This window comes from Salmo trutta, chromosome 35, assembly GCF_901001165.1.
Source record: "Salmo trutta chromosome 35, fSalTru1.1, whole genome shotgun sequence".
NCBI classification, from domain to species: Eukaryota; Metazoa; Chordata; class Actinopteri; order Salmoniformes; family Salmonidae; genus Salmo; species Salmo trutta.
The window spans coordinates 29,285,639-29,299,750 of NC_042991.1; positions in this window are offsets into that span (position 1 = coordinate 29,285,639).

Here is a 14,112-nt window from a genome sequence, read left to right on the forward strand (position 1 = left end):
AATCAGCCAGTGTAGGGAGGCTAGCACTGGAGTAATATGATCAAATTTTTTGGTTCCAGTCAGGATTCTAGCAGCCGTATTTAGCACTAACTGAAGTTTATTTAGTGCTTATCCAGGTAGCCGGAAAGTAGAGCATTGCAGTAGTCTAACCTAGAAGTAACAAAAGCATGGATGAATTTTTCTGCATAATTTTTGGACAGAAAATTTCTGATTTTTGCAATGTTATGTAAATGGAAAAAAGCTTTCCTTGAAACAGTCTTGATATGTTCGTCAAAAGAGAGATCAGGGTCCAGAGTAACGCCGAGGTACTTCACAGTTTTATTTGAGACGACTGTACAACCATCAAGATTAATTGTCAGAGTCAACAGAAGATCTCTTTGTTTCTTGGGACCTAGAACAAGCATCTCTGTTTTGTCCGAGTATAAAAGTAGGAAGTTTGCAGCCATCCACTTCCTTATGTCTGAAACACATGCTTCCAGTGAGGGCAATTTTGGGCTTCACCATGTTTCATTGAAATGTACAGCTGTGTGTCATCCGCATAGCAGTGAAAGTTAACATTATGTTTTCGAATTACATCCCCAAGAGGTAAAATATACTGCTCAAAAAAATAAAGGGAACACTTAAACAACACAATGTAACTCCAAGTCAATCACACTTCTGTGAAATCAAACTGTCCACTTAGGAAGCAACACTGATTGACAATAAATTTCACATGCTGTTGTGCAAATGGAATAGACAACAGGTGGAAATTATAGGCAATAAGCAAGACACCCCCAATAAAGGAGTGGTTCTGCTGGGGGTGACCACAGACCACTTCTCAGTTCCTATGCTTCCTGGCTGATGTTTTGGTCACTTTTGAATGCTGGCGGTGTTTTCACTCTAGTGGTAGCATGAGACGGTGTCTACAACCCACACAAGTGGCTCAGGTAGTGCAGCTCATCCAGGATGGCACATCAATGCGAGCTGTGGCAAGAAGGTTTGCTGTGTCTGTCAGCGTAGTGTCCAGAGCATGGAGGTGCTACCAGGAGACAGGCCAGTACATCAGGAGACGTGGAGGAGGCCGTAGGAGGGCAACAACCCAGCAGCAGGACCGCTACCTCCGCCTTTGTGCAAGGAGGAGCACTGCCAGAGCCCTGCAAAATGACCTCCAGCAGGCCACAAATGTGCATGTGTCTGCTCAAACGGTCAGAAACAGACTCCACGAGGGTGGTATGAGGGTCCGACGTCCACAGTTGGGGGTTGTGCTTACAGCTCAACACCGTGCAGGACTTTTGGCATTTGCCAGAGAACACCAAGATTGGCAAATTCGCCACTGGCGCCCTGTGTTCTTCACAGATGAAAGCAGGTTCACACTGAGCACGTGACAGACGTGACAGAGTCTGGAGACGCCGTGGAGAACGTTCTGCTGCCTGCAACATCCTCCAGCATGACCGGTTTGGCGGTGGGTCAGTCATGGTGTGGGGTGGCATTTCTTTGGGGGGCCGCACAGCCCTCCATGTGCTCACCAGAGGTAGCCTGACTGTCATTAGGTACCGAGATGAGATCTTCAGACCCCTTGTGAGACCATATGCTGGTGTGGTTGGCCCTGGGTTCCTCCTAATGCAAGACAATGCTAGACCTCATGTGGCTGGAGTGTGTCAGCAGTTCCTGCAAGTGGAAGGCATTGATGCTATGGACTGGCCCGCCCGTTCTTCCAGACCTGAATCCAATTGAGCACATCTGGGACATCATGTCTCGCTCCATCCACCAACGCCACGTTGCACCACAGACTGTCCAGGAGTTGGCGGATGCTTTAGTCCAGGTCTGGGAGGAGATCCCTCAGGAGACCATCCGCCACCTCATCAGGAGCATGCCCAGGCGTTGTAGGGAGGTCATACAGGCACGTGGAGGCCACACACACTACTGAGCCTCATTTTGACTTGTTTTAAGGACATTACATCAAAGTTGGATCAGCCTGTAGTGTGGTTTTCCACTTTAATTTTGAGTGTGACTCCAAATCCAGACCTCCATGGGTTGATAAATTGGATTTCCATTGATTATTTGTGTGTGATTTTGTTGTCAGCACATTCAACTATGTAAAGGAAAAAGTATTTAATAAGATGATTTCTTTCATTCAGATCTAGGATGTGTTGTTTAAGTGTTCCCTTTATTTTTTTGAGCAGTGTATATAGTCAAAACAATAGTGGTCCCAAACGCAACCTTGAGGAACACCGAAATGTACAGTTGATTTGTCAGAGGACAAACCATTCACAGAGACAAACTGATATCTTCCGACAGATAAAATCTAAACCAGGCCAGAACTTGTCAGTGTAGACCAATTTGGGTTTCCAATCTCTCCAAAAGAATGTGGTGATCGATGGTATCAAAAGCAGCACTAAGGTCTAGGAGCACGAGTATAGATGCAGAGCCTCGGTCTGACGCCATTAAAAGGTAATTTACCACCTTCACAAGTGCAGTCTCAGTGCTATGATGGGGTCTAAAACCAGACTGGAGCACTTTGTAAACATTGTTTGTCTTCAGGAAGGCAGTGAGTTGCTGCGCAACAACTTTTTCAAAACATTTTGAGATGAATGGGAGATTCGATATTTTATATTTTCTGGGTCAAGGTTTGGCTTTTTCAAGAGAGGCTTTATTACTGCCACTTTTAGTGAGTTTGGTACACATTCGGTGGATAGAGAGCCGTTTATTATGTTCAACATAGGAGGGCCAAGCACAGGAAGCAGCTCTTTCAGTAGTTTAGTTGGAATAGGGTCCAGTATGCAGCTTGAAGGTTTAGAGGCCATTATTATTTTCATCATTGTGTCAAGAGATATAGTATTAAAACACTTGACTGTCTCCCTTGATCCTAGGTCCTGGCAGAGTTGTGCAGACTCAGGACAACTGAGCTTTGGAGGAATACCCAGATTTAAAGAGGAGTCCGTAATTTGCGTTCTAATGATCATGATCTTTTCCTCAAAGAAGTTCATGAATTTATTACTGCTGAAGTGAAAGCCATCCTCTCTTGGGGAATGCTGCGTTTTAGTTAGCTTTTTCATTCATTTAAGGCTGTACTCAATTGAAATGTAGTTTATAAAAGTTCAATCAGGAAAGGCTGATCTGAATGCTCGTTTAATTTCAGCAAGTAAGCATAACATAATTCATTCTGTTTACTGTTATATGGGCATAGTGGGAATGAATACAAACATTTCATCAGCATAGTGTCTCGTTCATCTCCTCTTTCCTATTAGAGATCATACAAAAGATTTTGCTGTGACTCTTATGTGGATGATGTTAAAAATATTTGTTGGTCTGATGTGATTAATGAAGACCATCCAGACGCTGCGCTTGATAAATTTATGAAATTGCTTCTTCCAATTATTGATAAACAAGCACCTGTTAAGAAACTGACTGTTAGAACTGTTAAGGCTCCACGGATTGATGAGGAATTGAAAAACTGTATGGTTGAAAGAGTTGGGCAAAGGAAGCTAATAAGTCTGGCTGCACATCTGACTGGCTTACTTAATGCAAACTGAATTATGTGACTAAACTCAACAAAAAGGAAAATAAACTTTATTATGAAGCCAAGATCAATGACATAAAGAATGATGGAAAAAAACTTTGGAGTACTTCAAATGAAATTATGGGCAGAATGTCACAACTTCCGCCGAAGTTGGTCCCTCTCCTTGTTTGGGCAGCATTCGGCGGTCAACGTCACCGACCTTCTATCCATCGCCGATCCACTTTCATTTTCAATTGGTTTTGTCTTGTCTTCCATCACACCTGGTTCCAATTCCATCAATTACATGTTGTGTATTTAACCCTCTGTTCCCCCCCATGTCCTTGTCCGTAATTGTTGGTTGTAGTGCTTGTGCAAGGTATGCTGGTATTTACCGGGTTTTGTTTGACCCATTTATTGTATTGTTCTGTTGACGGTGGTTTATGGTTATTAAACACAACCGTTGTAAATCAGTTTCGGCTCTCCTGTGCCTGACTTCTCTGCCGCCAGTAGCATCGAATTACACAAAGACAAATTCAACTCCATCTTTCATCGAATCAGATGGCTTATTCATCACAAAACCATTTGATGTTGCCAACTATTTTAATGATTATTTAATTGGCGAAGTGGGCGAACTTAGGCAGGAAATGCCCACAACGAACAGTGAGCAATTGTATTCATGCATAAAAAAACGAATAAAGAAAGAAAAGCAGTGCAAGTTTGAATTTTATAAAGTTAGTGTGGGAGAGGTGGAAAAATGTTATCGATCAATAATGACAAACCTCCTGGCATTGACAACTTAGATGGAAAGCTACTGAGGATGGTAGCTGACTCTATAGCCACTCCTATCTGTCATATTTTTAATCTGAGCCTAGAGGAAAGTCTTTGTCCTCAGACCTAGAGGGAAGCCAAAGTCATTCCGCTACCCAAGAGTGGTAAAGCGGCTTTTACTGGTTCTAACAGCAGACCTATATGCTTGCTGCCAGCTCTTAGCAAACTGTTGGAAAAATTGTGTTTGACCAAATACAATGCTATTTCTTTGGAAACAAATGAACAGACTTTAAGCATGCTTATAGAGAAGGGCACTCAACATGTACTGCACTGACACACGACTGATTAGTTGAAAGAAATTGATAATAATAAGATTGTGGGGGCTGTACTGTTAGATTTCAGTGCAGCCTTTGATATTATTGACCATAACCTGTTGTTAAAAAAAGTTGTGCTATGGCTTTTCAACTTCTGCCATATCGTGGATTCAGAGGTATCTAATAGAACTCAAAGGGTTTTCTTTAATGGAAGCTTCTCTAATGTCAAACATGTAAAGTGTGGTGTACCGCAGGGCAGCTCTCTAGGCTCTTTACTCTTTTTACCAATGACCTGCCACTGGCATTAAACAACGCATGTGTCCCCATGTATGCTGCTGATTACATTTTAGTCATTTAGCAGACTCTCTTATCCAGAGCAACTTACAGTAGTGAATGCATACATTTCATACATTTGTTTCCCATACTGGTCCCCCGTGGGAAACGAACCCACAACCCTGGCGTTGCAAACACCATGCTTTACCAACTGAGCCCGTATAATTCAACCATATACGCATAAGCGTATGATTCAACCATATACGCATCAGCAACCACAGCTAATGAAGTCACTGAAACCCTTAAAGAGTTGCAGTCTGTTTTGGAATGGGTGGCCAGTAATAAACTGGTCCTGAACATCTCTAAAACTAAGAGCATTGTATTTGGTACATATCATTCCCTAAGTTCTAGAGCTCAGCTGAATCTGGTAATGAATGGTGTGGCTGTTTAACAAGTTAAGGAGACAAAATTACTTGGCGTTACCATAGATTGTAAACTGTCATGGTCAAAACATATAGATTCAATGGTTGTAAAGATGGGGAGAGGTCTAGCCGTAATAAAGAGATGCTCTGCTTTTTTGCCACCACACTCCAAAAAGCAAGTTCTGCGGGCTCTAATTTTGTCTAGTCTTGATTATTGTCCAGTCGTGTGGTCCATTGCTGTAAGGAAAGACCTAGTTAAGCTGCAGCTGGCCCAGAACAGAGCAGCACGTTTTGCTCTTAACTGTAATCAGAGGGCTGGTGTAAATACTATGCATGCCAGTCTCTATTGGCTAAGAGTTGAGGAGAGACTGATTGCATCACTTCTTTTTATAAGAAACATTAATGTGTTGAAAATTCCAAATGTTTGCATAGTCAACTTACACACAGCTCTGACACACACACTTATCCCACCAATGTCACGTCCTGACCATAGTAAGATGTGATTTTCTATGGTAGAGTAGGTCAGGGCGTGACAGGGGGTGTTTTGTATTTTTCTATGTTTTTGGGGGGTTGATCTCCAATTGGAGGCAGCTGGTCCTTGTTACCTCTGATTGGAGATCATATTTAAGTAGGGTTTTTTCTTCCTGGGTTGTGTGGGTGATTATCTTTTGAGGAGTGTTTGTTTCTCTCTGCGTCATGGTTTGTTGTTTTGCAAAGTTTCACGGATTTAATAAAATGTGGAACTACAACCACGCTGCACTTTGGTCTGCTCCTTTAGACAACCGTGACAACCAGACATGCCACCAGGGGCCTTTTCACAGTAACCAAAAATATTCAAGAAAGCCTACAATATTATATAGAGCCCTTATTGCATTGAACTTCCTTCCATCTCATATTGCTCAAATAAACAGCAAACCTGGTTTCAAAAAACAGATAAAGCAACACCTCGCGGCACAACACCTCTCCCCTATTTGACCTAGATAGTTTGTGTGTATGCATTAATATGTAGGCTACGTGTGCCATTTTAAAAAAAATGTATGTAGTTCTGTCCTTGAGCTGTTCTTGTCTATTGATGTTTTGTATTATGTTTCATGGTTTGTGTGGACCCCAGGAAGAGTAGCTGCTGCTTTCACAACAGCTAATTGGGATCCTAATAAAATACCAAATTAGCCATGTGCAGAATGTCATTCACCTATTTGCCTTTAGCCTATAAACACGGCACAATAATGCCCATTCTGCATGTCTGCCATTTAACATATGGGCTCATTCTTGCATTTTTCACTTACCTCTCTCTCAACCAATGGGCAGTGTAACAACTCGCTAGGTGTGGCTGGTAGGAAGGCATCGAGGAGGAACAATGAAAGAAGTCCAACACACAGGGGCACAGCTTAAACCAGGCTAGGCTGGCATATTTATTAAAAATAGAAGGTTCACAAAGCTGGTTCTCAAACATGAACTGAAAACAAAACACTCTCTCACTCTACTTAACTGAACCTAGAGTTAGCCTTAACTTTAAAGAAAACTAGCTGGGCTGCCACCCAGCTTCACTTGTAGGCCGGTCACTTCTTCCTGTGGTGAACACAATATCCAAGACTTCAAACAAATATCTGTAGCGCTCAGCCTCCGGCCTCCCCTGAGCTGAACTAAAGCCGCCCCTTAAATTTCCCAAGATGTTTTGCAGCCTAATGAGGCAGAGTGGCCTCAGGTGTGGGCGTAGCCCTGCAGCCTTGCTTGCTGTAGCCTACAATGCTGGCTGTGACTGATGCTCCAAACAGTGGCTTTCCCCAGCCCCACCACCAGGGGCTCCACAGCGTAAATCTTGGGATATATTTATCTCAACTTACCCATGTTCTCTCACTTACTGTTTTTCAGCAACAGTTTTCGACAACCATCCACCTCTCCACCACCACCAGCTACAATAACTTTAAGGCCTGTCTTTGGTTTCGATGCCAGCTGCCCAGCAAAGGGCTACCTATCATCTGCATCTGGCTCTGAGGAACATTCCTCTGAGACGAGGCCATAACTATTTCATAAAATTCCAGATTGCATTCTGTCTCTGTTGTTCATTCAGTTAAGCCTGTACTCAACTGAACTGGTAATGATTTTTCACATCAGTTTCAATTCACTCCATAGAACTTTGTCTTTTCACAGTAAAGTCACCTTTGCCAAACTAAAGCAAACAGATCATCCAAGAAATAGGAATGCCTCTGTCAGGGAGGATGTGACCTCGCCATCAAAGCCAATTAGGGGCACAGCCAGCAGAACACAGAACACAGCCAGCAGAACACAGAACACAGCCAGCAGAACACAGAACAGAAAGTCATTAACAGTCATAAACAATTCCCTCTGTCCCACTGTCACCGACTCTCATCGAGTATTTTGCTATCAGTCACTTTTCAGCTCTGTTTACATGTACACTGAGTGTACAAAACAGTAAGGAATCCTGCTCTTTCCATGACATAGACTGAACAGGTGAGTCCAGGTGAAAGTTATGATCCCTTATTGATGTGACTTGTTAAATCCACTTCAATCATTGTAGATGAAGAGGAGGAGACCGGTTAAAGAAGGATTTTTAAGCCTTGAGACAACCGAGACATGGATTGTGTATTTGTGCCATTCAGAGGGTGAATGGGCAAGAAAACATATTTAACTGCCTTTGAACGGGATATGGTAATAGGTGCTAGGTCCACCGGTTTGTGTCAAGAACTGCAACGCTGCTGGGTTTTTCGTGCTCAACAGTTTCCTGTGTGTATAAAGAATGGTCCATCACCCAAAGGACATCCAACCAATTTGACACAACTGTGGGAAGCATTGGAATCAATATGGGCCAGAATCCCTGTGGAACACTTTCAACACCTTGTAGAGTCCATGCCCCAATGAATTGAGGCTGTTCTGAGGGCAAAATGGGGGGTTGAAACTCAATATTAGTAAGGTGTTCTTACTGTTTTGTACACTCAGTGTATATCCTACTACCAGTCACCTTATAAGCCCCTCTCAACCCCTCCAGTACCCCTGAACATTGAATAAGGTCCTGGCACTGACCTGTATATACTTGCATTCTCATGTTTCTAACTCACATCTTAATTTGTGTAGTGTTTATATTTATTTTATATTCTATTTTATATTATATTATTATCTATATTATTATTATTATTATCACTGCACTGTTGGGAAAGAATTTCACTGTACTGTTTTTCACCTGTTGTATCCTGTGCATGTTGTTAATAAATGTTGAAACTTGAAACCGGTCTGTGTTCATGACAAGCAGGGGAGATGGAAAGAGAGAGGTGCTATACTATTATAATGGAGGAGGAGATTCCATCATATTTCTATGGATAACGAAAGGTGCCATACTATCTCAATAGAGAAAGAGGTGCCGTCATATTAATATGAAGAGACAGGTGCCATCATTTTACTACGGAGAAAGAGGTGCCATTATATTAATATGAAGAGACAGGTGCCATCATTTTACTACGGAGAAAGAGGTGCCATTATATTAATATGAAAAGAGAAGTGCCATTATATTAATATGAAAAGAGAGGTGCCATTATATTAATATGAAAAGAGAGGTGCCATTATATTAATATGAAAAGAGAGGTGCCATTATATTAATATGAAGAGACAGGTGCCATCATTTTACTACGGAGAAAGAGGTGCCATCATATTAATATGAAGAGACAGGTGCCATCATTTTACTACGGAGAAAGAGGTGCCATTATACTAATATGAAGAGACAGGTGCCATCATTTTACTACGGAGAGAGAGGTGCCATCATTTTACTACGGAGAAAGAGGTGCCATCATATTAATATGAAGAGAGAAGTGCCATCATTTTACTACGGAGAAAGAGGTGCCATCATATATATATATATATGAAGAGAGAGGTGCCATCATTTTACTTCGGAGAAAGAGGTGCCATTATATATATATGAAAAGAGAGGTGCCATCATATGTACACTGCTCTAAAAAATAAAGGGAACACTTAAACAACACATCCTAGATCTGAATGAAATAAATAATCTTATTAAATACTTTTTTCTTTACACAAAAATAATCAATGGAAATCCAATTTATCAACCCATGGAGGTCTGGATTTGGAGTCACACTCAAAATTAAAGTGGAAAACCACACTACAGGCTGATCCAACTTTGATGTAATGTCCTTAAAACAAGTCAAAATGAGGCTCAGTAGTGTGTGTGGCCTCCACGTGCCTGTATGACCTCTCTACAACGCCTGGGCATGCTCCTGATGAGGTGGCGGATGGTCTCCTGAGGGATCTCCTCCCAGACTTGGACTAAAGCATCTGCCAACTCCTGGACAGTCTGTGGTGCAACGTGGCGTTGGTGGATGGAGCGAGACATGATGTCCCAGATGTGCTCAATTGGATTCAGGTCTGGGGAACGGGCGGGCCAGTCCATAGCATCAATGCCTTCCTCTTGCAGGAACTGCTGACACACTCCAGCCACATGATGTCTAGCATTGTCTTGCATTAGGAGGAACCCAGGTCCAACCGCACCAGCATATGGTCTCACAAGGGGTCTGAGGATCTCATCTCGGTACCTAATGGCAGTCAGGCTACCTCTGGCGAGCACATGGAGGGCTGTGCGGCCCCCCAAAGAAATGCCACCCCACACCATGACTGACCCACCGCCAAACCGGTCATGCTGGAGGATGTTGCAGGCAGCAGAACGTTCTCCACGGCGTCTCCAGACTCTGTCACGTCTGTCACGTGCTCAGTGTGAACCTGCTTTCATCTGTGAAGAGCACAGGGCGCCAGTGGCGAATTTGCCAATCTTGGTGTTCTCTGGAAAATGCCAAACGTCCTGCACGGTGTTGGGCTGTAAGCACAAGCCCCACCTGTGGACGTCAGGCCCTCATACCACCCTCATGGAGTCTGTTTCTGACCGTTTGAGCAGACACATGCACATTTGTGGCCTGCTGGAGGTCATTTTGCAGGGCTCTGGCAGTGCTCCTCCTGCTCCTCCTTGCACAAAGGCGGAGGTAGCGGTCCTGCTGCTGGGTTGTTGCCCTCCTACGGCCTCCTCCACGTCTCCTGATGTACTGGCCTGTCTCCTGGTAGCGCCTCCATGCTCTGGACACTACGCTGACAGACACAGCAAACCTTCTTGCCACAGCTCGCATTGATGTGCCATCCTGGATGAGCTGCACTACCTGAGCCACTTGTGTGGGTTGTAGACTCCGTCTCATGCTACCACTAGAGTGAAAGCACCGCCAGCATTCAAAAGTGACTAAAACATCAGCCAGGAAGCATAGGAACTGAGAAGTGGTCTGTGGTCACCACCTGCTGAACTTTATTGGGGGTGTCTTGCTTATTGCCTATAATTTCCACCTGTTGTCTATTCCATTTGCACAACAGCATGTGAAATGTATTGTCAATCAGTGTTGCTTCCTAAGTGGACAGTTTGATTTCACAGAAGTGTGATTGACTTGGAGTTACATTGTGTTGTTTATGTGTTCCCTTTATTTTTTTGAGCAGTATAAATGAAGAGAGAGGTGCCATCATTTTACTACAGAGAAAGAGGTTTCATCAAATTCTTCTTGGTGTTTTATAGTGTATCCTGAGCCTCTGGCAATACCCCTCACAAGCTTCCCTAAAAATACAGAAAACTGTCCAGTGACGGGATTAGAAAACAACAACAGACCAACACAGTCGTTCTATTGTCAGCCGGTTACATAACATGGTGTGTCGTAAGAGAATGGTCATATTTCAGCAGCACCGTCCGTCTGTGACAGAGTAGAGACACCATACTGTCCACTCACAGGCAATCATCTGCCTTAATGAACTTCTCCAGCGGCCCCTAACTGTCCTGAACAGCGATGTCCTGAGAGCATTGTGTCCCCTAAAATATCCGCCTCTTGTCTTTTGCGCATTGTGACTTCTTTGTCATATATATATATATATGTAATACCCTTGTTTGAACCAGGTATTGAGTTTATTTGTTATAATTAATTGGTTATATATTTAAAAGATAATTGAATTACTCCTAACCTGTAATGTTGTTAATGCATTATGCTTTTGAAGAAATATTTATTTAATGTATAAGTGAATAGTTTGTTTTACTTTGAATTGTAAGTTTTGACCAATAAGGTTGCTCGTTAAGTTGTGGCCAATGGGATTTGACCTGGTTAACGGGAGGCCTGGGAAAAAAAGAGAGGAAAAAGACGTTGATGAGAAGGATGGACGTTTTTACCTTAGGACGGTTGGTAAATTAATGATAAAAGAAGACGACAGAACTAGAACAAAACCCATACCTACTAGGATATGAAGGGAAATACATGTTTTATTTTATAAAAGAGTTGTTATAATTTTGTTAAAACTCAGTAAAGACTGAAGCTACCGTCTCGTCGTGGAGGTATTTGTCAGCATTGAGGTTAGCCTAGCATCGTGTGACACTGGGAGATAATTGCTTGGGAAGCTTAACGAGTTCGTGTTCCCATGGGATATCGGTTACGGCTAAGGAGTACGGTCTGCATGGGTAGCTGTGCTTGCCTTGGACTTTGTGAGGAAACCTACATGGAATTGCCACACTTCGCTGAGGGAATATCTACCAAGCAGTGAGTAACCACCACGTGAGGTGCTTCAAGATATTTTTGGGTGTCATCATTTTTTGAGCTCCAACGCGCGCCAACGGTTTATTTAAGCGAACTTGAAATAATTTGGACTCATTGGGGTTTATTATTTTCTATTTCTTTTGTTGTGTCTGAAAATGTATTTGTGTTTGACAATGTTCTAATACACATATGGAACGTTATGTATATTGAGTTGGTGGAGTCATTGATTGTCTCAATTTAATTTAATGCATGGGATGGTCTATCCAGATTCAATAACAAAAACCTATAATCATTTATTCTGAAGTTAATACCCTATTGTCATAACCCTAGATAGTTTACAATAGGAATTCTTATTGGAGATGTCCTTCTCACCTAACATCCTATGCTGCTGAGATACTCTGCATAAGTTAATATTGTGAGAGTCATATTCGAGCCTGGTGAGAGGGTTACATTTTTGGGGGCTCGTCCGGGATTTCTGTTATTGTTGATGGATATTTTCAGAAATGACTCTGGTGTAGATTTCTTTGTCCACTGTTTTCACTGCTGACATCTGCTAAGATTCTACATTGACTCACCATTTGAATGTTTTAATTGAAATTTTGAATTTCTATCTAACATTGCTGTATAGGTATAAACTTACAACATGGATGCTGAAGAGATTGTTACCTGGTGTAGAGAGAAACAACTAGCTATTAATCGTGCATTTGTCCTTAGCAATGTGACAGAGGATGTGTCTGATGAGGTTCTGCTGGAAACACTGACTTATGTTAAGGCTTTTGGTAAAATTAGACTGCATGGTCGTTGTTCTTATTCAGCTGATAAAAAGCAGTATGTTTTGGTGGAGATATCAAACAACCTTAACGAAATAGCTGTGCCAAGTGTGGTTGGGATACCTGGAGAGTTGGGTCCCTGGCCTGTACATGTAGTTTCACAAGTCACATCTCCTGTTGAGAGAGAGGGTGAAGATTTTCAGGCGAAGCTATTATCCTTTCTAAGACATGAAGGGAAGACTGTAGCTGATGTTAAAGGCCTGGTAAGTCCCTCTGGTGCTGACCTCAACACTGAACTGGTTATTGCCATAAGTTCACTGGTAGAGAAATGCAACAATGTGCCATCTGAGACTCAGAGTTACCGTAAGCTGCGTATGTTCTCAGGTGTGAAACCCACTCCTAGTGGAGAGGAAGAGTATGATGCATGGGCTGAACAAACCACCCATTTTCTAGAGGAATGGCAGTGCGCCGACAATGTGAAAAAACAGAGAATAATAGAAAGTCTTAAAGGGCCTGCTGCTGACATTGTGAGGTTCTTCAAGACAGGAAACCCCCATGCTACAGCGATCGAATACCTGAAGGCTCTAGAAACGGCATTCGGTACCACCGAAAGTGCACCTGATCTCATGGTAAGGTTCAGAAACACATTCCAAAATGAAGGAGAGAAGCTTTCAGCTTACCTGTTGAGACTTGACAAATTGCTGCATGCTGTTTATCGAAAAGGAGGCATTGAGCTGTCAGAAATGAATCGCACACGCATTGGTCAAATAGTGAGAGGTGCCTCCTCACATGACATGGTTGCGCTTCGTATTCGCATGACCTATAAACTGCGTGAACCACCAACCTTTACTGAACTAATGCAAGAAGTAAGGGAGGAGGAGGACATGATTCAAGACAGGAACACAACAAAGAGTGTTGTGAAGTCATCAGCTGTTGCTCCTGTTGCCACAGTTTGCAAAGAAGCTAATTCTGAGATAGAAGTGCTGAGGAAAGAGCTGAATGGTTTAAAAACTGAAATGACACGTCTCATGTCTGCTAACGTCACAGCAGCTCAATCTGACATACAAAGGTCAGATGTGGCATTTAAAAGCAAAAAGAAGAGAATTAATCCATCCCAAGAACAGACACAAGCCGACAGCAACCCAGGAGTGTTCTGTTATAGATGTGGAGAAGATGGCCATTTCAAGAGAAACTGTGAAGGTGAGGAGAACTTGAGGAAAGTCAACACACGCCTAATCAAACAAAAGCGGTCTATGGGAAACTACAGAGGGACCCAGTAAAGGAGCGGCCTGACGTCCCGGTGAAGATACGTTCCACCAAGTGCCACAAGTATGAAGACATGAAAGACATGCTACCTACAGGTTTAGTTGGTCCAAGTTCTGTCGTTCCTGTACAGATTGAAGGTATCTATGCTAAAGCTTTACTAGATAGTGGTTCTCAGATTACTCTACTGTACAGATCCTTTTATGACAAGTACTTGACGCATTTGCCATTGATTCCTATAGGAAACTTAGA